We start from the raw sequence: 24,538 nt of genomic DNA on the forward strand, positions 1-24,538 counted from the left end.
TTAATAACTTTCTCATTGCTGCAACCAAAAAACCTGACAAGAACGATTTAGAGGAGGAAAAGTTTATTTTGGCCCATGACTTTGAGGTTCAGTTTATGGTCGGCCAGTCCATAACTCTGGGCCCTAGATGAGGCAGAACATCATGGCAGAAGGGTGTGGTGGAGAAAAGCAGTTCAGGGCATGGCAGCCAGAGGGAGGGGGTAGGGGAGAGAGCGAGTGCTAGCTCTGCTCACCAAAGACAAAATATAAATCCCCAAAGAACACTCCCAATGACCTACTTTTCCCAGCCACACCCTGCCTGCCTACAGTTACACCCAGTTAATCCATATCAGTGATTAGGTTAAGGTTCTCCTAACTTAATGAATTTTACATCTGCACATTCTTGCAGTGTCTCACACAGGAGCTTTTGGAGGACACCTCATATTCAAACCATAACACTCCTAAAACGGCTTTGAAAAGGAGTAAATGTTATTGCATGCAAAGTACACTTCACTAAAGCTGACTTAAAAATAAAAGATAATAACCAAGTGAAAAACTCAAGGAAGAGGGTTTCAGATACAAGCAAGAGCCGATGGGTGGCTCCTGATGCAGGTAATGTCTTGTCATGTCCTGGGAAGGTCTGTGAAGATGAAGTCTGATAAGGAAGAGAGGAGGTGGCAAGGGATGAGGCTGGGCTGTGACATTCAGGACCTGTGGGCTATGGATTTTATTTTAAGTGTGATGAACAGAAATAGCCTTTGATTCGCTATCAAAAGTCCCACGCTCTGGTCTGACGTTCCTAGCTGTCATCTTGGACAAATCGTTGTACTGTTGTGAAACAATTTCGGAATCTGTAAAACACAAATAATCATGATGTGTAAGGAGTCCATCAAAGAGGGCTGCAGCCAGGACTGACTGAAAGCAGCCTGACACCTGGGGATATGTGCACGTTTTTATTGGACATTCAAAAGATCGCTCCTTGAGTCAGGATCACACCAACCTGCATGGAGCAGGGACCTGTGATCTTCTGAACAGTAGCTGGCGGGTGGAATTGGGGGGTGGGGAGAAAGGATGGAAAAATGCAGGCACTGAGTCCTCCGATACGTCCCATCTACCCAATGTTGTTTTTTTCCATCTTATAGAAATTTCTTCTTTGTTTCACAGCACATGTCACAGTTGGTAATTATGCATTTATATTTTGCATTACTTTGTTCTGTGTTTGACCTTCTGCAGACTATAAGCTTTATGAGGACCAGGCCCATGTCTTTTCCCCAAATCACCGTTACCTAGTGCCTGGCACATGGGGGAGGGGGAACTTGATAAATACTCACTGGATGAATGAACAATGAATGACCTTAACCATCATTCATCCAAAACCAACTAACTCTCTCCTGGGCTGTTTCTGATTTTCATGCAAAGTACACTTCACTAAAGCTGATTTAAAAATAAAAGATAATAACCAAGTGAAAAACTCAAGGAAGAGGGTTTCAGATACAAGCAAGAGCCGATGGGTGGCTCCTGATGCAGGTAATGTCTTGTCATGTCCTGCATCCACCACCACCCCCCCCCCATTTTACCTACAGGGAGCTCATCTCCTGAGCCTGCGTCTTTGGGTTTTCCTCAGTGTGCTCATCCCAAGCTCATACTCCACCCCTGCAAATTTTCTTTCTTTTTAAATAAGCATCTACACAAAAAGACGCCTAGGAGGACCGGTCATTGTGTTGCCTTCTCCTTGATCCTTGATGTCAGGAACTGCTTTTGCCTCAGTTTAATCCCCTGAAGGACATAGGATAGAACTGAGTCTTGCTTCCATTTTCCAGATGAGGAATCAGAGAATTGGAGATGAATTGACTCATCCTGTGTCACAGCTGGGAGTGGCAGGGACACAGCTAGATCACGCTCCTGGCTCTACACCGTGACATCCTTGCTTTGTGGTCCTCTGTGCAGTGTAGTCCTCCCTTCCTGCCGTGGGCACTGATGATCCATAAGAAGCCACCTGAGAGTGGTTCTCCAGAAAACAACAGAGGAGGAACAATAGTGGCACTCAGAACAGCACTGTCCCTGTAGGCATCACAGCCACTGCCAGTTGCCATCAGGACAAAGGGGGAGTGTTGCAACACGGGCCACCCTAGGTCCCAGACAGCGTATCCAGAGCCAGGTCTGCTGGGTTTTCATGTTGGTCTGGCCACCTTCTGGCTCTTGTGGGAAATTTATGGGCGGTGTCTGTGCCGCAGGCTGCTCATTGTAAACTGGAGATGGTAGCGGCGACTCCCCTGCAGGGTTTCTGTGTGGATTAATGAGTTAATACACGCAAGATGCTTAGAAAAGTGCCTGTCTAATAGCAAGTGCTCAGTTACTGATTCTTTCTTTCCTCCCTTCTCTCCCCTCCCTTTCTTCTTCTTTCCCTCTCTCTTCCTTCTTTTCTTTCTCATTTTCTTTCTTTACTTTCTTTCCTTATCCTTCTCTATCATTGCTTCTTTTTCTTTTTTTCTCTCTTGTTCTTTCTTACTTATTCTAGTCCTTGCCTCTTCCCTGGGTGTAACTTACTTCACTAGGGATGCACCAATAAATACTCACTGAGCCAACAGATAAATGAATAAGAAAATGAAGAGAGCAGAACACCAATGTTTGGGACAGGATGGGAAAAAGGAAAGGTAGAGTAAAACAAGACAATCTCCTGTCTTTAGTCTTTGCTTTTATCTTAATGTATAAGCTATGTTGTAAGGAGTCAAGAAACCTAAACCTGGGGCCCAGCACTTTTATGCTGTGTTACTTTGGGCAAGTCAAAAACCTTTCTGGGCCTCTATTTCTGCTTCTCTAAGACAGCACCATTGAACAAAATCACCCCTATGTTTTCTCCTTCTCTGCCTTTATAAGACTACAATTCCATAAACTGGAAACATGATATTGACTCTGAGTAAAGTGGGGAAGGGAGGAGAGAAGCCAAATCAGCATGGAATGGATTTCACCTGTGGTGTACATCTCAGGCTTTGGGGTTGAGCACTTGCTTTGATCTCACTTTGATACCGAGTTCGGTCTCCTTCTCTACCTCCTAATACTGATGGAACTTTGAGCAAAATAGTTAACTGCTTTGAGCTTTCCTTTCCTCATGTGCATGGTGGTGTTCAACGAGTCGCTGTATGTAAGATGCTTAGCACAGTGATCAACATGTAGTCAGTGTTCATTATTATTGGTGATGTCATTCAGGTGTGCACCATATCACCGTCTTGACAAAACTCATTCTCAGGCCAAATGGAATATTCTCCATTCAGTGGTATTTGGGCTGTTTGTCCCATTAAGCATTCTTTGAGAATTTACCATGACTTAGAATTTGGTCCCGGAGATAGCTTAGAGAAACTCGTGCACCAGGAACTCTGACTCCAAGGTTCTAAGGACGACTTGTAATTTTCAGATCCTCATCTATTCCAGGTACTTTGCTCTATTATCCCCTTTAATCCTCCTTCCAACCCTGCAGGCAGCTTTTGTTGGGGTTACAGGGATGAGCTAAACAGAAGAGGCTGTCAAGTGGAGCCCGCAGGGACTGGGAAGACAGGGGAATTCACAGGACTCACCTGGGCCCCTCCCAGCTCCCTCGCTCTGTGAGCCACAGTCAGCAAGGAATCCCACTGGACAGACACCATAGGAGCAGGACAGACACTCTTACCCACCTTCCAGGGCAGGAAAAAATGCAGGGCCTCCCTCAAGAGTGCTCTTGGCCTCTCTTCTGGCTCCCTGCCCCTTCCCTTCTTTGATTTTTTTTTTTTTTTCAGAAAAGACATGGACATAAATAATCTGTGCCAGAGTATGAATAAATATCAGCGACCAGCTTCGCATCCTAGGGGATATTTTGCTTTTGCAGTTTGATCTCTTTATATCTTTTTCAGTGTAACACCAAGACTCCACATTGCTCTCTAATTAGCATCCAATATCAGCAGCCTCCCTTCCTCCCTCCCACCCAGACAACCTGCCCATGATTCTTTGTTGGTTCTAACAAGAAAGTCAGAGACCAGGCGTACACATCCTCAGTCTTCTCATCTCCATGATCCTACGGATGCTGTTCCCTCTGCTGGAATGTTCGTCACATACCCAAACACTGTCTCTGCTTGAAGGCTTGGTTCAAATCTCACCTCCTCCAAGAAGTCCTCCTTGATCTCACACCTGGAAAGAACTTTTCTCTCAGAGAAACTATTAGAGCAGGGCTTCACAATTTTATTTCAAATTTAATTTTTTTTTTTTTGCTTGTTGAAACTGCCCAGAGAGTTTGTTACAATTGCAGATTCAGATAGAGCAGGTCTGTGGGGGGCCTGCAATTCTGCATTTCTAACACCCCACCTCCTGCCCCATAATCCTGATGCTTCTGGTCTGTGCATTACATGTAGAGTAGCAAGCAATCCCCAAGGCTGGCTGTGTATCAGAATCACTTGACAAGCATATTAAAACTGTGGGTCCTGGAGCCAGAGGTTAATCCAGGTTTTGCAGGGCCTGAACTCATTCCATATGGAAAGTGTTTTTTGTTTAAATATAAAATTATGAATAAGAAATTGCTAGAGTTCCTCTCAGGGCCCTGGAAGAGGCTGTGCAAGTGAAGGGCCTTCAAGTGTAAACTTCATTAGCTTCACACTAAATCCATCTTTGCCTGGGGCCCACACACCAGCAGACTCTCAGGAGGTGGGAGCTATGCGTGTGTTTTGTTTTGCTTTCAGAATTTCTCCAGGTGACTCTTAGCAACCGATCCCTGGATCCACCCCCACCTTTAGGAACTGCTGCCCAGAAGTACTGGATCTCCTTCCCTCTCCCCACCCTCACCAGGCCCCTGTGTCAGGCACTGGCTGGAGGCCCCCAGACACAGGATCAGTGAACCCACAGGCCACTTCCCTTAAGGAGCTCCTACTCAGCTCTGCACAAAGAACACTGCTTCAGGTGTTTGTCCAGGTGCTGGGGGACGAGAGGAGAGAACAAAACTGCTGGACAGGAGGGCCCTCCCGGGGGTTTCCCAGAGGGGCTGATATTGAGCTAGCTCTTGTCTATTTCCCATCTTCTGCAAGCAGAGGGAATAGCTGTGTGCAGGCAGGCAGGCCTGAAGGAACTACTGATAACTCCACCTGTGTCAGGCAGGGGAGAGGGCTGAGAGAGATGGGTCTGCAGAGGTGCCCAGGGTCTCAGGAGCTAGGGCTCATTTGGAATGGATAGTTGACAGTGAGAGGTTTTCAGACAGGGATCATCCCAATCACATCCTTTTTCTTTTAAAAGATTTTTTTTTTTTGACATGTGCATGCATTATTTTCAAATTCCAACGATCATTATTTTTTTTTCCTGTAACCTAACCCATTACTAGATCTAGAAATTTTCCTTTTTTAAAAAAACTTCAATGTATTAACCATCATTTCTTTTAATCACGAGATGTCAGGCGGGGTGCCAACCATTTTAATCTCATTCCATCCTATAATCCTGGGAGGCATAGCAAATGATGTCTATTTCACAGTTAGATAGACTGAGGATCAGCAAGTTTCAGGGACTCGCCAAAGTCCCTTAAGTTAGAAAATCCTGAAGGCGCAGCAGGGACTAGCACTGTGCCTGGCTGGCAGCAGGGGCCAAAGATACTTGGTGAATTAATAGACGGAAGCCGAGAGGAGAGAACCTCCTGTAGGAGGCAATTTTATAAAGCATGTGTCAGAGAACGTGAGGGCTGAGGGGTGGTTCTGTTGTCCTGGAAACCCCGGCTCCTTCTTCCTGGAGGAGGGGAGGTGTTCCTTGTGGGTCTTCCTCTACCATTCATTGTCCCCTGCCACCAGGCCCCTTCCTCACTCCCCACCCCAGAGAGAGGAAAGGTCCAGCACACAGCCCCTAAGGGTGGAGCTGGTTGTCTGGGCGGTTTGGTTTGCTCTGTGTTCTGTAGCAAGGTGGATTTTTTAAGTGAGTTTTGAAATCCCTCCATTTACTCAGTTCATTTATTGCTGTGGAGACAGATGAACTTGATTTTAAAAACATCCAGTGAGTGCCTCACGTTGCCACTGGGAGGCACGCGGCAGAGTGAGTGAGAATCCCTGGGAGGCTGCAGGCCTCTGGAAACCCAGGCGATGAACTGGGTGTAGCCCTCCGTTTGCCTGTCCCTCCTGGGAGACGTTGTAATCCACGGCAGAGAGGGGCTTCTCCTTCCTGGTGGACCCTCTGGCCCTTCCTTCCCGTGTGGCCAGCCTCATTTCCCCAGCTTTGTTGTTTCTAGAACAAGTCGTCCTGAGCGCCGTGACATGTCATACAGCCTGTGACAGGCCTTTCTGAACTTCCCGGGTCATCACAACAGTGCCGAGAGGGTAGCAGAGGGAGATCCTTATGACGCCTCGCTTACAGAAGTTCAGAGAGGTTTACAGAACTAGGGAACTGAGACACCCAGATGGTGGGGACAGTGTGGATAGGTTGCCCATCAGCAGCTAATTATCATCTCTCAGAGGACGCTCTCGCTGGGTTATTCTCTCATCTGCTCACAGTAATTTGCTTTTTCTTCCCCAAAGAGCTATAAACAACCAACGGGAAGGAAACTTGTCTTATGTCTCTGCCCCCACATTAGTGGCCTCTGCCATATGCCAAACGCGGTGAGTGGTATTATTAGGGGAGGTACTAGGGATGCAATGACGAATGAAATAAACACATTTCGACCCTCGGAAGATGTTTAGTTGGATGGAATAATAATATTTTACAAGTCTGGGAATTTTTGTTTTACCTTAAGTTTTATGTGGCACTGAGATACAGAGTGACCTGAAACTTGATTTGGAATAGGAGAGCTGGGGTTCCCAAGGATTCCCTTAAAGAGACTGGCCCGGGCTGAACCGACACTGAAGACGCTAACAGACTATAAGCTTGGCTCTTGACACGATGCAGATTCCGATCCCAGCACAGCCAATCACTTGTGTGGTCATGACAAGCTATTTGCCTTTGAAGCTCGGTTTCTGCGTCTGTAATGTAGGGGCAATGGTAATCAGTTCCCAGTTTGGTTATGTGGATCGACTATAAAAATGGATAAATTTAAAAATAAATGAATTTCAAAATAAATAGTGAATTAATATAGTTTATAAATGAATTTAAAAATAAATACCTGACCCATTGTGAGAGCTCAATAAACAGCAGCTGTTATCATTATTATTAATCATAATTGGATGCTGCCCAGTGCAGGGATTTATGTTTCTATTTTGGTGGCCTCTCCTTCCCTTTAAGTTCCTGAGAGTCACATGCCCTAGATCCTGTCTGCTCCAGTTCTCCACCATGCCAGGAACAGAGACCACTCACATGAGCAGCCACAGGGGCCATCTCTGTGACCAGTGGACGCCAGTGGCTTCCTCATCAGAAATGAGGACGAGCAAAGCGTCAGAACTCAGAAGCCACCCACAGGCTTCTGAACCCTGCCAAGCCCTCGTGCCCACCGGAGCAGCCGGGGAAAGGGGGGGTGACTATGGCATAAACACACGTTTGCTTTCATTTGGCTTAGCTGACTGTGTGTTTTGTTAAACAAATTTAGGTTTGGAAAAGATTATTTTTGGTACACTGCTGCATAATTAGATGAATTTTCATGAGTTTATTCTTGAAATAAACTTTGAAATTGTCCGTGTTTTACTGTTTTTTAATCATCTGCAGATACTGTTTTTTGAGACTTCGCATGGAAAAAAAAAACCTTGTTACATATCAGTTTAATTTAGATTCAAATAAAATAATTTTTTGAATTTGCAGCAACAACAAGTCTGCGAAAGTGGTTGTAACTGGTGCTGAGTTGTTTGAGGATCAAGATAATTACAGTATAAAGGATAAGAGAGAATATAATATCCTGGCATCCAGTGCCTATTCAGCTAATCCCCAGCCCTTGACAGATGTTCAAACACAGTATTTTTAAAAGCTGACTTTTTAAAAAAACAGGGCGATTCACTTATTAGATATAAACAACATGATAAGAAATTTGAAGTCTGACATCCATTACGCACCGTCCGTGCCGAGAAGCAAGAGAGACCAGAAAAAGTCAAATGTGCTGTGTTCGTTACTTTAATGGGTGCCCAGGACGGGACTCGCAGAAATGCTGAACCCCCCCACCCCCCACCCCTCCATTTGCCAGGAACACAGGTTCCATCTGTACCAGCGCCCGAGGAGTACAGCCCCCAAGGCAGCCTTGGTGACTGTCAGCCTGCGCATCAGCCTCTCTGGCGGCTGCTGGCTGAATAGGGTGCCTGGCTTTGGACAATAGTCTCCTGGTGCTGGGTATCCCAGAAAGACAGCCAGGCAGGTGCACGGGTAAGGAGCAGGGTGTCTGTTGGCTCCGTGATGGCTCTTGTCACTAGCTCTTGCCACTCCTGCAATCATACGTCAATCATTCTCCTGAGCCTGAGTATCTGGGTATCAAGGCTGTCTGTCAGGCTCTCGGGTCCAGAGATGAAGACCTCATCCTGCAAAAGCTCACAGCAGAGCGAAGGAGGTAAGTCACATCCACTGACAGCAGCAGTTGTTTTATCGAGCTTTGTTTACTACGTGCTTAACTTCACTCTAAGCACTCTGTCTGGTTCCCACAATAACCCTGTGGGGTGGAGACTACCTTATGCCCATTTTACAGATGAGAAAACTATGGAACAGCATGAATGCACATGTGATGAAATTCTGACTCGGGGTGAAGGTGGTTGTGGTGGAGGAAAGACCAGGGAAGGTGTCATGGAAAGGACTGGGGTTGGATTTGCAAGGACCACAGTGGGGAGAGATGCAGGGAAAGGGCCTTCCAGGAACAGAAAACCACTTAGGGAGAACAGTGAAAGGATCACCTGGTAAACTGAGGCACCAAACTGCATTAAGGATGGTGTAAAATTGTCTTTTTTTGCCATCCTTTTAAAATGAGATTCTGTATTAAAACAAAACAAAAGCAGAAACAAAAACCCTCAGCACACTGGAAGCACTAGCTCGACTCTGGATGCCAATGCTTTACCCCTTTGTGCCAAATCATTTATCTGGGGTCCTAACAATGCTTCTGGAATGGCAGAGGCTCCCAGATGTCCATGTGCTTGGGGTGTTCTGTGCCAGGACATGCAGGTCTGGACCCAGGGCGAGCTACATTTCAGTAATAGAGGGTGTTGGCAAAGCTGGGCCCTTGCTCTCAACCAAGCAATAGCAAATGCTTTTCCTAACACTAGCACATTAAAGGTGGACCACCTGTTTCACGAGACACCTCAGTGATGCCTTTCATCCCACTACCTCAAATCTCTTTTTAGCATTATCTTAAGAATTGCCTTATCAACACAATACTTTTTTAAAAAAATTTTTTTTTAGTGATACACGGACATAATATCTTTATTTTTAGTTATACATGGATATAATATCTTTATTTCATTTATTTATTTTTATAAATAAATAAATGAAATATTTATTTATTTATAAAAAATATGAGGCACATACGAGGCAAGTGCTCTGCGACTGAGCCCCAGGCCCAGCCCATCAACACAATACTTTAAAACAATTGCTTAAAAGGATTCTTTTTTTAGAGAATATTTTGTCCTCTGTCCTTCCAAGGAAGAGGGGTGTGACAAAGACCATGCAAAAAAAAAACTGCTGCATGTCCCCTGCCATGGGGTGGTCAGGTTTGATGCAAGTTAGAATTCTCATGGGCCCACACTAGGACCTGGCTAGCTGTCATGTCCTCAGAGCCACGGAGAAGGTGGTGAGCTGTTGGGTGTGACCCACACTCCCCGAGTTTGCCAGGCAGGAATTAGTTGAGTGTTTTCTGGAGACCAGATGTCAGCCACTTGTGAGTGACAGGCTGTGTGGGGTTGTTTTAGGTCTTGCCCAAGAGGACCATCAGGAGGGGCTGTGGGAGCACAGAGCAGGGAGAGAGGATTAATCCCTCCATTGCCTGCTTGTCCTGACCCCACCTCCAGGGAGTCAAGCCCCCACTCTGGTCTCAGCTGTGCACTTTTTTGGAAGTCTCCAGAAATGCACATTTCTTCCAAAGACCAGCAATTTCAAGGAGCTGGTCAGTCTTGGCGTAAGCTATAGGAAGAGGTAAGACTCAGTGGGTGTCACCTGCTCCTTTGGCCACCCTGAGGCATCTTGGCTCAGGATGTCCCCACTCTCCTCAGGAATGTGGAAACAGACACAGGGTTCAAGGATGCAGGGCTCTGGTCACTGCCCTCTCACCCTTTCTATGTGTTTCTTTCCGATTGGATGTCTCAGATTCTCTGTGCTCAGGTTCAATTTCAAAAGCCTCAAATTTCCCTTCAAATACTAATATTACTCAGGCTCCACGGAGAGTTCCAGGTACTGCTCTCAGGGTGTCACCTATGTTATCTAATTTAATTCTCTCCCAAACCTTAAGGTGTGCAAGATGAGGTGCCACCATATTCTGGGAATAGCGAATGCTTTTCTTTCCCTACACTCGACAGAAATTTCAAGAGGGAGGAAGAATGAATAACCGAAAGACTAAACAAATGAAGAATGATGGACAGAAAGAAGGAAAGAAAGCAAGGTCACTAAGAGTATGATGAAAGAACCACTCAGACATGTACTGGTTGGGAGTGATTTGAGCTAATATTCTTACCTCTCAGAGCATATGCTCTTCCCTTTGAGGAAAAAAAAAGGTCACTGGCACCACGGTTAAGGAAGTTGTAGGATGTGAAAATACTTTGATTTGTTTGTAGTAAGTGCTCGTTTGTTGGTGAGTGAATCTAATCTATTCTAACTACTTTACCTAATACAGGGGCAGATTCCACTTTTCTGTATGACCTGCCCCAGTGGGCATGAGAGCCCCTGGGAGCAACATGAAAATTTTGATGTCCTTCCATAGAAACAGAATCAAAACCACAGCTTTACCTCATTTCCAAAATGGCTGTAACCAGTCGATCGCCTCCAGTAACCGGGAGCTTGCTATTTCTTGAGGCATTTGAATCCATGGTTGGATCATAGAATCCTCATGGTTGACCAGTTGCTCTTTAAATTGGACTGAAATTTCATGTCTGCCTTATTGGATAAGGAGACAGAGCTTTCTTGGGATGAACTTCATATGCTTTCAGATTGGAAGGGAAAAGCATAGAATCATAGAATATCAGAGCATATAAAGGGATTTAGAAACCACCTGTTCTAGGGACCTTAATTTGCAGATCGAGGAAACCCATATGCAAGATACAAACTTTTGATTGGTTGGGAAGAAAATAGTTACTTTAGTCAGACTGGCCAGAGCACTGGGCTGAATGGTTTTCCTTAGAGCTCACTAAGAGGAACGTCACCTTGGCCTCATGTGCACAAGGTATCTATTTCAGAAATTCTTCTCCCCCAACAGGTTCTGTGGTGATTGTGGGAGATTGTTGCAATAATGACTCCTGATTGTTCCATACCTCCCCGATATCCACACCCTTGGAAAGTTCCCTATACACTACTTTGGATCTGGCTACATGATTTGCTTTGGTCATTGTGACCAAGAAGAAAAACACCCAAAATGTTTGTGTATTGGACTCCTCATTCTGCTTTTGTTGCAACCCCATGACCTTTACCATGTAATTAAGCCTGAGCTCACTTGCTGAATGAGAGACGTGAAGCCCTGTTGCTTCTATGCCCCTGACAACAGCCAGCTAACTCTGAAGCAGGGCCACCCAGCTGACTGGCAATTGACTGCAGATATATGAATGGACCCATTTGAGACCAGCAGAAGAACTTCCCCAATGAGCCCAGATCAAATTGGCAACTCTCCGTGTCATCAGCTAAATGAAGGGCTGCTGATTTAAGTCACTAAAGCTTGGGGTGGTTTGTTATGCTGATCTTTAAATGAAATTACATGAACCATTCCTAAGCCTGTTCCTTGTCGGCCAGTTCAGAACAGCCTTAGAACTGAGCAGGTCACTGCTCACAAAGTGGAAACTCCTAAGGATTCTTTTCTTTGTACGTTGACTCTTCACTTAGCAAACCTCACAGGGATACAGAGATGTACATGTGCACTCTGAAGTAACTCTAGATCTTGCTGGAGGTTACTGAGCAAGCTAGTTATCAGAAAAACTAGGATTGAAATGCAAATGGACCACACTCCAAAATTTAGGTTTTAATCTTTTCATGGAATCCTAACAAACTTCTTTTTTAGGGCCTCCCTTTGAGTCTATCTCTGTGCTAGGTTCCTTTCTTATGAAGCCCTCTTTGCCACTAATATCCAAGAGTTAGAGTCCTAGAAGAAAAGGGAGAAGGAAAACCATGCGAGACCCTGCCCTAATAATTGTAGCCACTAACACTGGCATCTAATTATGAATCACTATCTATGTGCTAGATATGCTTCTAGCCCTTTACATGCATTACCTGATTGAGCTCTCACCATAATCAACTACTGGCATGATTACTAGCTCTATTTTGGAAATGTTTAACCAACACAGCCAAGTAGGTGAAGAACAAGGATTTGTTAAAGCCAATGAAGTTCATTCTCCACTATGCTGTGCTACCTCTTGATATGGTCCAGGGGTCAGGAGATTTGCTCACGGGTGGGGCTTCCAAACACCAGGTAACCTGGAAATCTGCAAGATTATTTGCAGATACCAGGGCTAATGCTTTCTGCTCTGTGCTTGACTTGTTTGGGGGCAATGAAAGATTTGCTGCTTTTCTTTGCTCATTATTTTGAAAATAGTCTCTGTATCCTCTGCAGACGACTTCCCAGAGGTGGGAAAAGAGAACATGGTGATCAGTCCTAGCTGGGTGCTAGAGCTTTCTAAAAGAATATAAGCACATCACAAGCCTCTGTGGTAGTCTCTGTGCTAAGTCACCTCTCATGCGTTATTACCAGCACCCTGAGACGTCAACATGACTATCCCCATTTTACAGATCCAATTAAGAAAACAGCAACCTCCAATCTGCAGAACTCTGAGTAAACCATGTTTTGCTCTAATTGGACATTTTTTCCAGGGCTGCCAAATAATTTAGTCTCTTTAGCTCTGTAAACATTTCTCTTCCAATCTTGTTTGCTTCATTCATTTGCTTAGGAAGCTCTTTTTCGATAGAGGTAAAATCCTGCTAAGAGAAAACCCCAGGGATATCCAGATTGTTTTATTGACAGAGATTCTGATAAAATGAGGAAGTGACTGTAACGCTTGTTCCCAGCCTAGGTGATCCTGGAATGTGAAGAAGCAACATGTCCTGGACGCCGAGTCCCAATTATAGTTGGGTGAGTGGGTCCGCTAACATCTGTGATTCACTGAATGGATTCTCTAACCCCACCCGCGGAGTGTCTTCATTTTCTTGTTGCCCTTCAAGTTCTGTTGGTTTTGTTCAGATGTTTTTAATGAGTTTGTCCTGCGGCAGCCAGGGAATGGCTAACAAGTCTTCTGGGCCCTTAAAAACCCATTAGAATGTTATTTCTTACAAAGTGAAAAACTAACCTCATGCCAGATGCAAATAGGGCTCAAGCCATCAGAAATAAAGTTTGATTCTGAAGGAAAATTCCGCTGAGACTTGAAAGTTCTTCGGCTTGGGAAAATGGTCTTTGATGTCTAGTCCGACTCGGCAATCTAATATGATTATTAAGAGCAAGAGTGTTGCAGAAGTTGGATTGAGTTCAAATCCACTCGCCCTTGCATGCCAGCTCCGTGATCTAGGGGTCAGTTGCTTGACCATTCTGTGTTTCAACTATTTCACCTGAGGATAGAAAGAAAACCTGGAAATTGTAGGCCAAACAGGATTATGTTCAGCTGCGAGAGCAACAAAAAAATAATCTAAATTAGTAGAGGCTTATTTCTCTCTCATGTAAAAATGGGCAATTCCAGTACTGACAAGTAGCTCCTCAGATGACAGGCACCAGAGACTTCCTCTGCCGCTCTTCTGTACCATCTTTAGAACTTACTTCCATCTTCAACATCATCTCCTGAATTTTGTGGTTGACAGGATCAGCCAGGTACCAAGTCTCAGTCCATATTCTAGACAAAAAAAACAAGGAATGTGGAGGGAAAATAATGCCTTGTCTCTCCAATACATCATTATCTTTTTAGGACATTTTCTATGAGTCGTAACCAATCATGTCCTAGATCATTTGGGCCTCCTTAGATACAAAGCAAATGGGAAAACAATGATCTATGGTTGGGCACATTACTACTCAGAATAAAAGCTTGGTTTTTTTTTTTTTTGTTTGTTTGTTTGGTTTTTTTTAGTCAAAAAGTGGGGCACAGAATTGAATAGTTAACTACTAGTGTTTGCTGTAATATTTAAAGTACTTAAAATACGGCCTGTTACATACTTCTTGGTATATTTAGTGCCTAAAATAGGAGGCAGCCTTTGAAGTTCAGTGGATTTGAATTAAATCCTACTCCCATCCCTTGCTGGGAATGACTTTGAATAACTCACTGAATTTACCTATGAGCCTCAGAATTCTTGGTTTGTCAAGCGCAGCTACGAGTAGTGCATTGACCCTTTGGGATTTCTGCAAGCCTAAAGTAAGAATGAGTCTGTCATGGGCCTGGCACATAGTCGATGCTCAGTAAATGGAGGCTTCCTCTCTACTCCACCCCACCCTGGCACAGATTCGTCAGTGGAAAACAAGGATCAGAGGAATAACCACCTCCCTGTCCTGGGAAGTGAACAAAAACCTCACAGAAAATAAAGCCGTGCTTTGGTCTAGGCTGCCTGCTCTCTGCCCACCAAGTGCTAAAGTGAGTGAAGCCAACCCTGTAATCAGACAATACCAGATACTTTAATTATAGTTTTTTTTGCCATGATCCGAATCACTGTTTTCATGTGCATTGCTGTGAATTAATCTCATAACAGTGGTGTTAATTCCTTGGTGCATGAGAAGTGTTTTAGCTCCGGAGGTATTCTGCGGAGAAGAGAAGGGAGTTCACGTTTAATTGGCTCCTGCCCTCTGCCAGGTACTGTGCTGAGTGCTTTTTATACTTCATCTCACTTTCTCTCACAGTAACTTTGCTATTATCGTCCTGTGAGGGCACAGAGACTCAGAGATGCTGAGTAAAGTGTCCAGTGGCACAGTTTTATATAAATTCCAGAACTGGTCTTTGTACTCACATTTGTTTCATTCCAAAGCTCATGCATCAGCCACCTTTCCCTCATGTGTTACCACCTGATGGCCCTCACTACCTTCCCAGATCAGAGAACAAACCCCACCTTAGAACTCTACTATTGACGAAACCTGTAGAAAAGAAGGTTGGCTCAGGGCTTCAGAATCCTGGTTCTGACCTCGTGCTCAGGGACATCAGAGGACTCATTGTCCCTTTGGGGCCTCATTTTCCTTACCTGTGGAGCAGTTAGTAGTGAGGGTTTAACAGGATCGTCTGAGATCCTTCGTAGCTCTGAGTCTGCAACTGGAGAGTAAAAATACACATCCTCATTTCTTAATGTTCCAGAAAATGTTCCTACTCCCAACTCAGCCTGGCTATGGTAAATAAAGAACAAATAAGATGGAGTCCTTATCTTGGGAAAATTAAACGGAACTGAAAAGAAAGGGTAGCAGATTTAGATAAAGAGGTGCTCCTTGACTTACAACGGTGATACCCCACAAACTCATGATAAGCTGAAAAAATCATAAGCTGAAAATGCCTTGGACACACCTAACCCACCAAACATGAGAGCATAGACACACAGTATGCTGTTGACTATAGGGTTTTTTTTTTTTATGCTTGTGGTCTAACGTCTGACTGGGGGCTATGGTTCCCTGCTGCTGCTCAGAATCATAAGAGAGTCTCTGTCAGGATATTGCTAGCCTAGGAAAAGATCAAAATTCGGAGTTTGAGGTATGATTTCTACTGACTGCATATCACTTTTTGCTCCATCATGAGGTCTGAAAATCATGTCAGGCCCTGGTAAGTCAGACCCTGTCCGATAATCTAAATCGATGGTAATACTTGGAAGTACTTTATAAAAATTGGATCTATCCAAAAGGACTATGTTAGAGGGCAACAAGCTTTTTGTCACAGGAGAAGGTCCTGTACATATGTGGTTGGACTTGAACCTGCAGCCTGCATTCAATTCTTCCCCAGGGGTCCCTCCTCCTTGGGCCAGTGAGCTAGTGGGGTCTTGCTCTTTGCATTGTAGTGGCAGAGATACAAAACATTTCATGTTTTTGCTCATATCACATTCATTAACATCCTATTGGATACAAGTAGCAGGGCCAAACCCAATATTCATGGGGTGAAGACGTATATATAGATTGTACTGGGAGGGGGGCGGAAATGAATATTATATGCCCATCATTTTTTTAAAAAAATATTTTTTTTGTTGTTTTACAGGGTTTTTTGGGAATCGATCTTTATTTGAACTGATTTATGTGTGTATGTAAGTACATGCATGTTAGAGAACGAGTATTAACAAAAAAATGAGCCTAAGATAGAGTGTCAGGAGATGAGGAATGAGCTCCAGCCAGAGGAGTGCTAATGACAGAGTTGGTGGAAGCCCCTGACCACTGCCTTTCCAAACTGGAAGGCTAGTGCTACGGGGTATATTTGGAATTTTATTCCAGTAAGAGAGTTTATCACTGAATGTATGATATGTGTCCAGAAAATCTTATCAAATTAATAGATACCATTAGATTGGCTCTAGGGTTTTTGTTGATGGAGAATCTTATCCAGGATTTCCCCCTGATACAATATAATTATTTTACAGAGAGTCCACAGGAAGACAGTCCAAGTGGACAGAAGGTCATTTCAACTTAAAATATAAGTAATACAAATGTTAAAAAGAGACCTCTGGGTAGACTGTGTACACTTTTCTTCATGGTGTTTGTTCTGGGAAGGATGACAATCCACCTCCCCTTCTCTCCCACCTCAGGTCTCAGAGACCAAGGGGACTGCTGCATGACTTTGAGCAGGAGGGAAAAAAGGAGGTGACTTGTCAGGCAGGTAAGAAGTTTTGGATCTTTTTTAAACTCATAGACTTGAGATACCTGTTCAACACTTCCATACTGGGTAAGCCGATCACTTCTTGGTAAAAAGTGAAGACTGAAGACCCTTGGAATTGGGGCTTAACTTGACTACACACTGAGCTCTTCTACTTGACCCCAAACTTGCATACTCCTATTAAAAAAATCAAAAGGCTCAGCTAACCTTGCTCCCCATTCTTGAGTTGCAGCTTTAGCACAGGTTTTTGACATCCTACCTTTTATTGAGACAGGAAAAACACTTTGAAGTCAAATTTTCCTTTGTTTTGGATTAAATCCTGCAGTGTTTGGCCCAGTATTGTTGCTGACCTCTGCAGACTGCTACACAATTGACTAGCTCTCCAGAACACAGCACAACCTCAGAGGGCAGAGAGATCAGCCAGAGTAGCCTTCTAACCTGGGTAGGTGCTCGGTCCACCCAATTTGCATAACACAGGACACCTGACTCCTACCCTCCAGTTTAGAGACCTTGTTTACATTCTTTCTCTGAGGGAATCTATTCACTGTATCCCTGTCTACTGCCTCCGTACAGAAATCAGAAGCACCAGGAAATCTTCCTGGGTTAGTATTATTTATTTCTCTTCCTCATCTAGCTTATATTTGGAGGAATGCAGGATGATGGCAAGAATCAAGTATATTGCCTTTGGGATTCTGCGAGGCAGAGCTTGTCTACCTTCAAGGCTTAAATAACTGCTTTTCAGAGAGTTACTTCTGAAAGCATGTGCCAAGCGTCACATTCACTCTGCACAGACTTGCGCTGTTTAATTATATACAGAATCTCTTTGAGACCTCTGAAAGGCAATTTTCCTTGTCTCTCCCTCTAGTTCTCACAACCTTTTAGCATCGCCTTTTGGTGCCTCTTGGAGGCTGGCATCTGGGCATCTTTCTACCCCCTACTCCTCTCTTGTTTGGGACCTTGCAGCCTCTGAAGTCAAAGCCTCCATCCTTTCAGCATGGGCTCAAAAGGGCCCATGTGATTAGAACTGGAGTCCAGGGCTAATCACAGAGGACTCAGCGTTCAACCATGGTGCTGAGTTCTCTCCGAAACCAGGGCAGGGCGAGGAGTCCCCCTGGCCAGGAGGCTTGGCCTGCACAGTGCCCTGAGCAGAATGCACAGTGCAGTTCCATCACAAAGCTGTGCCTTTATTAAGAGTAAGTGATCTAATGCTTTTCATTTGGTTGTGGAAATGCTTAACTGCGACACTTTGTAAACACGCTAACATCGGCTGAAATAAGAGAAGCGGAGTATTACTTCTAGTTCAGCACAGACTATATTTGGAATTAGAGATTTATCGATAAAGGCACTGCCTTAATATTCTGTCTCCTGGATTCCATATAAATCATCTTTTCTCCACCCACAATTATTTGCTTTGATCAAATATTGGTCAGGATTTTTTTTTTTTTTTAGTTGCAAGTGGAAGAAGCTGGGGCTTGAGCAGAAAGAGAATTTTAAATAGGATTAGACACAGAGACTCCAAGGACTCCCACCACAACATCAGCATTTTTCTTATCACTTCATGCCATGTCCTCCCTCCGCTTTGACTTGGATCAACTTCTTAGCAAGTTGGTCCTGTTCTTTCTACCTACAGCTTGGTTTCCTCCTTGTAGCCAGGGATGGTGGCTGCAGATACCTCTAGGTTTGGAGTATGCTCACCAGACACCAGAAGGAAAAGTCAGCTCTCTCTAGTGATTGAATACAAAAATTCAGGGCAAGTTTCTAAACTGCCCTGCTTGAGATGGTCTGCATTTTTCAAATGGATAATTCATAGTGTTAGATGCGTATTTAATTGCTTTGAGAAGTGTCCATACCTGAGCCATATGCCCAGAGATTCAACTGTTCTCGATAGGGCCTGGATTCCTGAAAGTGGAGATCTAAGATCAAGAACCACTGCATTAGAACCATTCGTTCATTTATTCCTTGAACGTATCCTCTGTGTGCCAGGCCATAAAAGAGACACAGATAGAACTGTGAACAAGAAAGCTAACGGCAATATGAGGAAGCTTGCACACTATAGGGGAACACAGGCAACACACCCACGAATAAACACAGACATAGTGCCCTCCAGATAATAAAAACAGGCCTGATGTATGGGCAATGGGAAGGAGCCAGCCCTGACCATCTCAGAGGAAAGAACATTCTGGGCAGAGGGGACAGCTACTGCAAAGGTTGAGAGGCAGGGACGGAATTGATCTATTTCTGAAATGGAAAGAAGGCCAAAGTGGTTAAAATATGGTGAATGAAGAAAGAATGACATGGGATGAGGTCAGAGAGACAGGTGGCAGTCAGCTGCCATGGGGCTTTGCAAACTAGGCTAAGGGGTGCGGATTTTATTCTATAGGCAACAGAATGTCAACAGATGTGAAGGATTAATGGGATCTGATTTATAATTTTCTGTGTTTATTCTGACTGCTACATGAAGAAAGGACTAGTTGAGAATAGAGTGGAAGAAACTGGACCAAATAGGAGACAAATGCAATTGTCCAGATAAAAAATGTCATTTGCTTTGATGAGGTCAGTTTTGGAAAGAAATGAATGAATTCAGGCTTAACTCTTGCAATTGAGTTGACAGGATCCCAGAATGGAGTTCCCTTGATTTGTTCCTTTTACAACCCCACTGTCTGGGGTTGAGAGAAGGGGGTAATGTACCTGAGCCAGTGGGTACTCAAGAAATATTTGTTGAATTAATGAAACCAGAGTCCAAGGACCTGAGGATAGGGAAAAGGGAAAGAAATACAATTCTGGGCTTGTCTAATGAAAGTATAGACTTCTGATGGAGTCCAGTGCCCAGAACAGTTCTAGCACATAGTAGAGATGAGTGGTTGAGGATTCAAAATTAGGTTGGAGGAACATTTATTTAGTGGTCATGAAACCTGTGCAGGAATCAAAGAACAGGGGGGAGATGCAGGAGAGGACTTGGGGCTCTGCATCTGAGCAAAAGGTTTGACATAGGAAGGCACTACGGCACCATCATGGTAAAGAGAGATTTAGCAACTATACTAGTACAGGACAACCAGCACATGCTGTTCAAGAGAGCAACAGATAACTGGTTGATGAAATTAAGCTCATAGACCCTGTGACCCGGAAATCCTTGCCTTAGTATATTTTCAGAGATATTCTTGAATGGGCTCATTCGAAACCAAACAAGGACATCTATCATGACTTATTTAGAGTGGAGTAAAGGTGATCTAAGATCCCATCAGTTGAGGCAGTGGATACGTTTGATGCAAACCATGAAACAGTGTGCAGTTTGTTAGAGGCATCAAACATTGAATACAGACAACATGGAAGAGCTTAAAAACAGTGTCCAAGGAAAAATGTGAAAACAGTGCCACAGATGGAACCCAGAACAGCAGCACACATGTCCCCTGAAAACAAAGACACCACCAAAGGAAACAGGCATATTTCAGGGCATGTGCAAAATACCTTAGATATCAACAAGGACCAGGAATAGATGTAGCATTGGAGATTGTGGTAGGTAGAGTAATCCTCTCCTCAACATGTTCCCATCCTAGTCCCAGAAACTGTGGAACTGTTTTGTTACATGACAAAGGGGGATTCATGTTGCGGATGGAGTTAAGGTTGCTAATCAGCAGAGTGGGAGGCTATCCTGGATTGTGCACCTGGGCCAACATAACCACAAAGGCCCTTAAAAGGAAAGGAGGGAAACAGTCAAAGGAAGATGTGACTATTTTAAGAGAGAAGGCAGCATACAGGGACTAGGTCTGAAGTCACTGACTTTGAATATCGAAAGAGGGGCCACGTGTTAAGGAAAGTGGGGCCCTCTAGAAGAGGGAAAGGCAAACACATTCTCTTCTAGAGCCTCCTGCAAAAAGAATGCTTCCATCCATTTGTTTCATTTGGAGGAAGAGTGGGAGGAAGGGTGAGCTCTGCAGAGGACCCACATTGTTCTGTGTGCAGTGATCTTGATGCTTCTAATGACTGCATGTTGTTCCGTGGATTCCAACACATCCATCTTATCCCAGTGGGAACTGAGTTGGACTTTGAGCCTACAAAACTGTGGAATAACACATCTGTGTTGCTTAAAGCCATGCACTTTGTGGTAGTGAACAACAGTAATAGGAAATGATTCCTGGGGTAAAGGTACTCATGGGTACTCATGGCGATGACCAAAAAACATACCTCGAGCATACTGAGGAGCTCCCAAATAACAGCAGCAGCAGCAGCAGCAGCAGCAGCAGTAGCAATGACAGCAATGTTAAAATTAAAGGGAGAGAGAAAGATACCTTCTCAAAATCTAAAACCAGATTCTACAAAACAACAGCAGATCTGAGAGTGAGCACACATTGAGTCTCAAAGAGGAAAGTGAGAATTTTATAGGCACAAGCACTTCACTGATCCCTGGAGACTGGGTTATTGTGACTGGGCAGTCAGGCTCACTGAAGGAGCGAAGTGACAATGACGATGATGAGGATGACTCTGTGAAGCCCCCAACCCTTCCTCCACACTTAACCTCACTGTCCACCTGTGTAATTCTGGCAGAGAGAGCCCCTCCCACTCTCTCCTCAACCATCTGCTCCTACCCCTAGCTTCTGCCCCCTGACCACACTCAAAGCGCGGAGTCTGATGCCTCGGGTGGAGCTGAATCCCTGCTGATGCTTCAGGAAGCTCCCGACTCTCATGTTGCCCACCACATCCCAGAGATTTTGCATTAGCAGGTCCATTCATAAAAGAGCCCTGGGACTTCCATGAGCTATTTATTCTAAACAACTTAGAGCAACCCTCGGGCCCCAGTGTGATGTTTGCGCGTCTAATTTCCGTGAGCTATTGATAAGAGCCCACTCCAGCCAGCTAGTTGTCAGCCTTGACTCCAAGGGCCTGGAAAATGTACTATTTGCAATTACTTGAAAAGAAACTAATTAGCTTTAAGGAGGAAACCATAGGTAGAAATGACTGAAATCAGCTGTTCAACTGTGCTTGGCAAAAAATTAAAAAGGAGTAGGCAATCACACCTCCCATTTGTTTGCTGGGAAGGAAGAGTAGGAAGAGGGAGAGCCACCCCACGCAAAGGGGTTTTCCATAGCCTCTGGGCAAAGGCAGTGTCAGCAGATCTGTTGGGAACTGGGAGGTGGTGAAGGGCCCTGGAAGCCTCCTTTAGACTTTGTTCAGAGGCAGCAGTGAAAGGTATTTGAAAGAGGTGATGATCAACACCAGCCTTAACAAGTGTGTGTTGATTTTCAATACAAGTGTTAGGCTTTTGTAGTGGGTAAATAAATTGTATGTTCCTCTTTCAAAGTGGCCATTGGGAATCATTTCTCAAAGCAAACTTAGAAACAATATATGCTCAGAGTCTAGCACGGCCTGATACATAGGAGGCCCATGGTAGCAGTGAAATAAGTTCAGTACCCTGGATGTCACAGAGGGGCCACCTTGGGTACAAGAGAGGCTGGGGGCAGGGAGCGCTGTGGGGGAGTGTTTGGCAATGTACAGCGGGGCAAAGAGAAAAGAAGCCACAGCAGCAAGACAGGAGAGAAAAGGGGCTTCCAGATGTGAGGCAGAGCAATCACCAATGGTATTACTGTTTCTGATAGAAATATTATTACTAATAGAATCTCATTTATTGAGTGCTTGCTATATCCTGTGCTTGATGTGTATTCTCTACAGTTCTTTCCATTTTACTCTTAAGAAAAGTGAAATTGAAGGTCACACAGCTCATAAATGATAAAGTGACTGTTCTGAGCTCAGAATAAGATTCTGAGGAAAAGATTTTGAGAGGTGATTCCAGGAAATTACCGGTGAAAAGACAAAACATAACATAGGGAAGGAAAAGAAGGAAATGGAAATTGAGTCATCGAGTTATTTACCATGATGGGTAAGTGGAGCTCAATCTTGCCAGGGAACTCTGGGAGAAAGAGCAGAACAGTTCTGAGTTATTACTCCGACCTAGAGGCAAGGACACTCGGGTGTTTACCTGCAGGTTCCCTATCTGACATTGGTTGATGCACTTGGGGACATTAACCCTCCACCTATCCTACTTGCCCTATGCTCAGGCGGATCATGCACTGAAGATGCTTGCTGTAAGCAGACCCCAGCATTAAAGGTGACAAGCAAAAGATGGGACGGGCAGGGGACCAGCAGTGTCTGCTACAACGACCTGTGTCCAACCTGCCCAGATAGTCCTAGGAACAATAATGAGTTCGCCCACTTTCAAAAGTGCCCTGTGTTGGATACCGGTATATATGACAACTCCTATAAGGGAAGGGACAATTTCAAATCCTGATACATGTGGTTCCGGAAACTGCCTTTTTGCATTCTTCCAGTCTTCTGTAAAAAAAAAAAAAAAAAAAAAAAAGACTTTCCTCATCAGCAACTGGGCATAGCTCTAAGTGAAGCAGCAAAGTAAAGGGGGTACCGGACTTGGACAGATACACCTGTGCTCCCTTAAACGTAGAGCATTTCCCCAGGAAGGTCCTGGGCCACAGCATCAGCATTGTAACATCAGCTTATTAACTTGCTGGTTTTTGGGTCCTGTCCCTAGCTGAGTCACAGTCTCCGTAGCTTGGTTCTGATGATCTTCATGTTGAACTCTCTCTCTGGCTGTTTCTTCTACACAGTCAAGTTTGAAATCCACAGGCCCAGTGAAGGCAGTCCATGAATGCTGGCATTTTTTTTTGAGAAGCAGCAAAGGGGGTCGGTTAATGGGAGGGCTTCTGAGTTGGTTCAAATCCTAGCCCTGTCACTCACAGCTAAATGATCTCCAGCAAGTTACTGAACTTCTGTGTTCCATATTGGAAAAATGGGGATGGTAAAAGCATCTACTTTATCAGGGCTGTTATGAGGATTAAACAAGTTAATCCCTATAAAGCCTTTAGAACGACACTGGGCACGTAGCAAACACTTGAAAATGTTAGTTGGTGTTATTACTGACTTCCAGCTTATGCCGGGGCTCTTACCTGGGCTGTGATATTAATCCTCAGAACAACCATGTGAGGAAGGTATTATTAAGGATTTGGGGCAAATCATTTATCCCAGGCTCAGAGGTTAAACCACACCTGGGGTGGGGAGGGATTTGGTCCCAGTTCTGGTACATCTGCTTCCAAAGTCTTAGCTCTCTCTCTCTAGGTGACATCAAGCTGCCCTTGGCAGGCTCATTCCCTGCATCCATTGTGGCATCCTGTTTTTTCGCCCCAGCCCTGGGGTCCACTGGGGACTTCTGGGCACAGAGAGGAGGGAGGCGGTGTATTGGTAGCATTGACCTGCTGCATCCTGCCCGCCTTGGCCGAGCTGGAGCGGCTCTCTGGGATCTGGTTAGCAGCTAATGATCAGTGGGCTCTGGCTATAATGATCGGATTAGCTGCGCTTTAATCACTGTCTATTGTTTCAGCAGGGAGAGAATTTCACAGCTCATTGACTGCTCTGACTCCTAATCTACATGGAGGAAACAATGTTGCAGCTCATCAAATGCAATCAGCTGCTAATTGAAAGGAAATGGAATTTTACAATTACAGGCCACCTTTCAGTGCTCAGGATTTCTAAGCACTTCTCCCCACCCTCATCTGCCAGCTCAGCACTGGCAGGAGCACTTGACAACCTGCTAGAGACTTCCCTGAGAGCTGCATTTAGGACCTGGCCCATTTCTCCCTAGTTCCAGAGCAGCAGCAAAGGGAAGCAGTGTCCTCGCCAATTCCTGGGCTGTCCTTCAAGGCTGAGTGCAAGGAAAAACCCTGGAGTTGGAC

General features: G+C 44.6%; 1 long non-coding RNA gene across 1 annotated transcript in view; it reads left to right on the top strand.

The window, feature by feature from the left end:
* The first annotated feature begins 7,938 nt into the window (after positions 1-7,938).
* Positions 7,939-24,538, top strand: part of LOC144377085 (uncharacterized) — a 71,667-nt gene continuing 55,067 nt past the window's right edge. The window contains exons 1-3 of the long non-coding RNA XR_013437741.1: positions 7,939-8,431; positions 13,066-13,129; positions 16,735-16,805. This is a non-coding gene — a long non-coding RNA (uncharacterized LOC144377085). The remainder of the gene's footprint in view (positions 8,432-13,065; positions 13,130-16,734; positions 16,806-24,538) is intronic.

Source organism: Ictidomys tridecemlineatus, chromosome 4, assembly GCF_052094955.1.
Source record: "Ictidomys tridecemlineatus isolate mIctTri1 chromosome 4, mIctTri1.hap1, whole genome shotgun sequence".
NCBI classification, from domain to species: Eukaryota; Metazoa; Chordata; class Mammalia; order Rodentia; family Sciuridae; genus Ictidomys; species Ictidomys tridecemlineatus.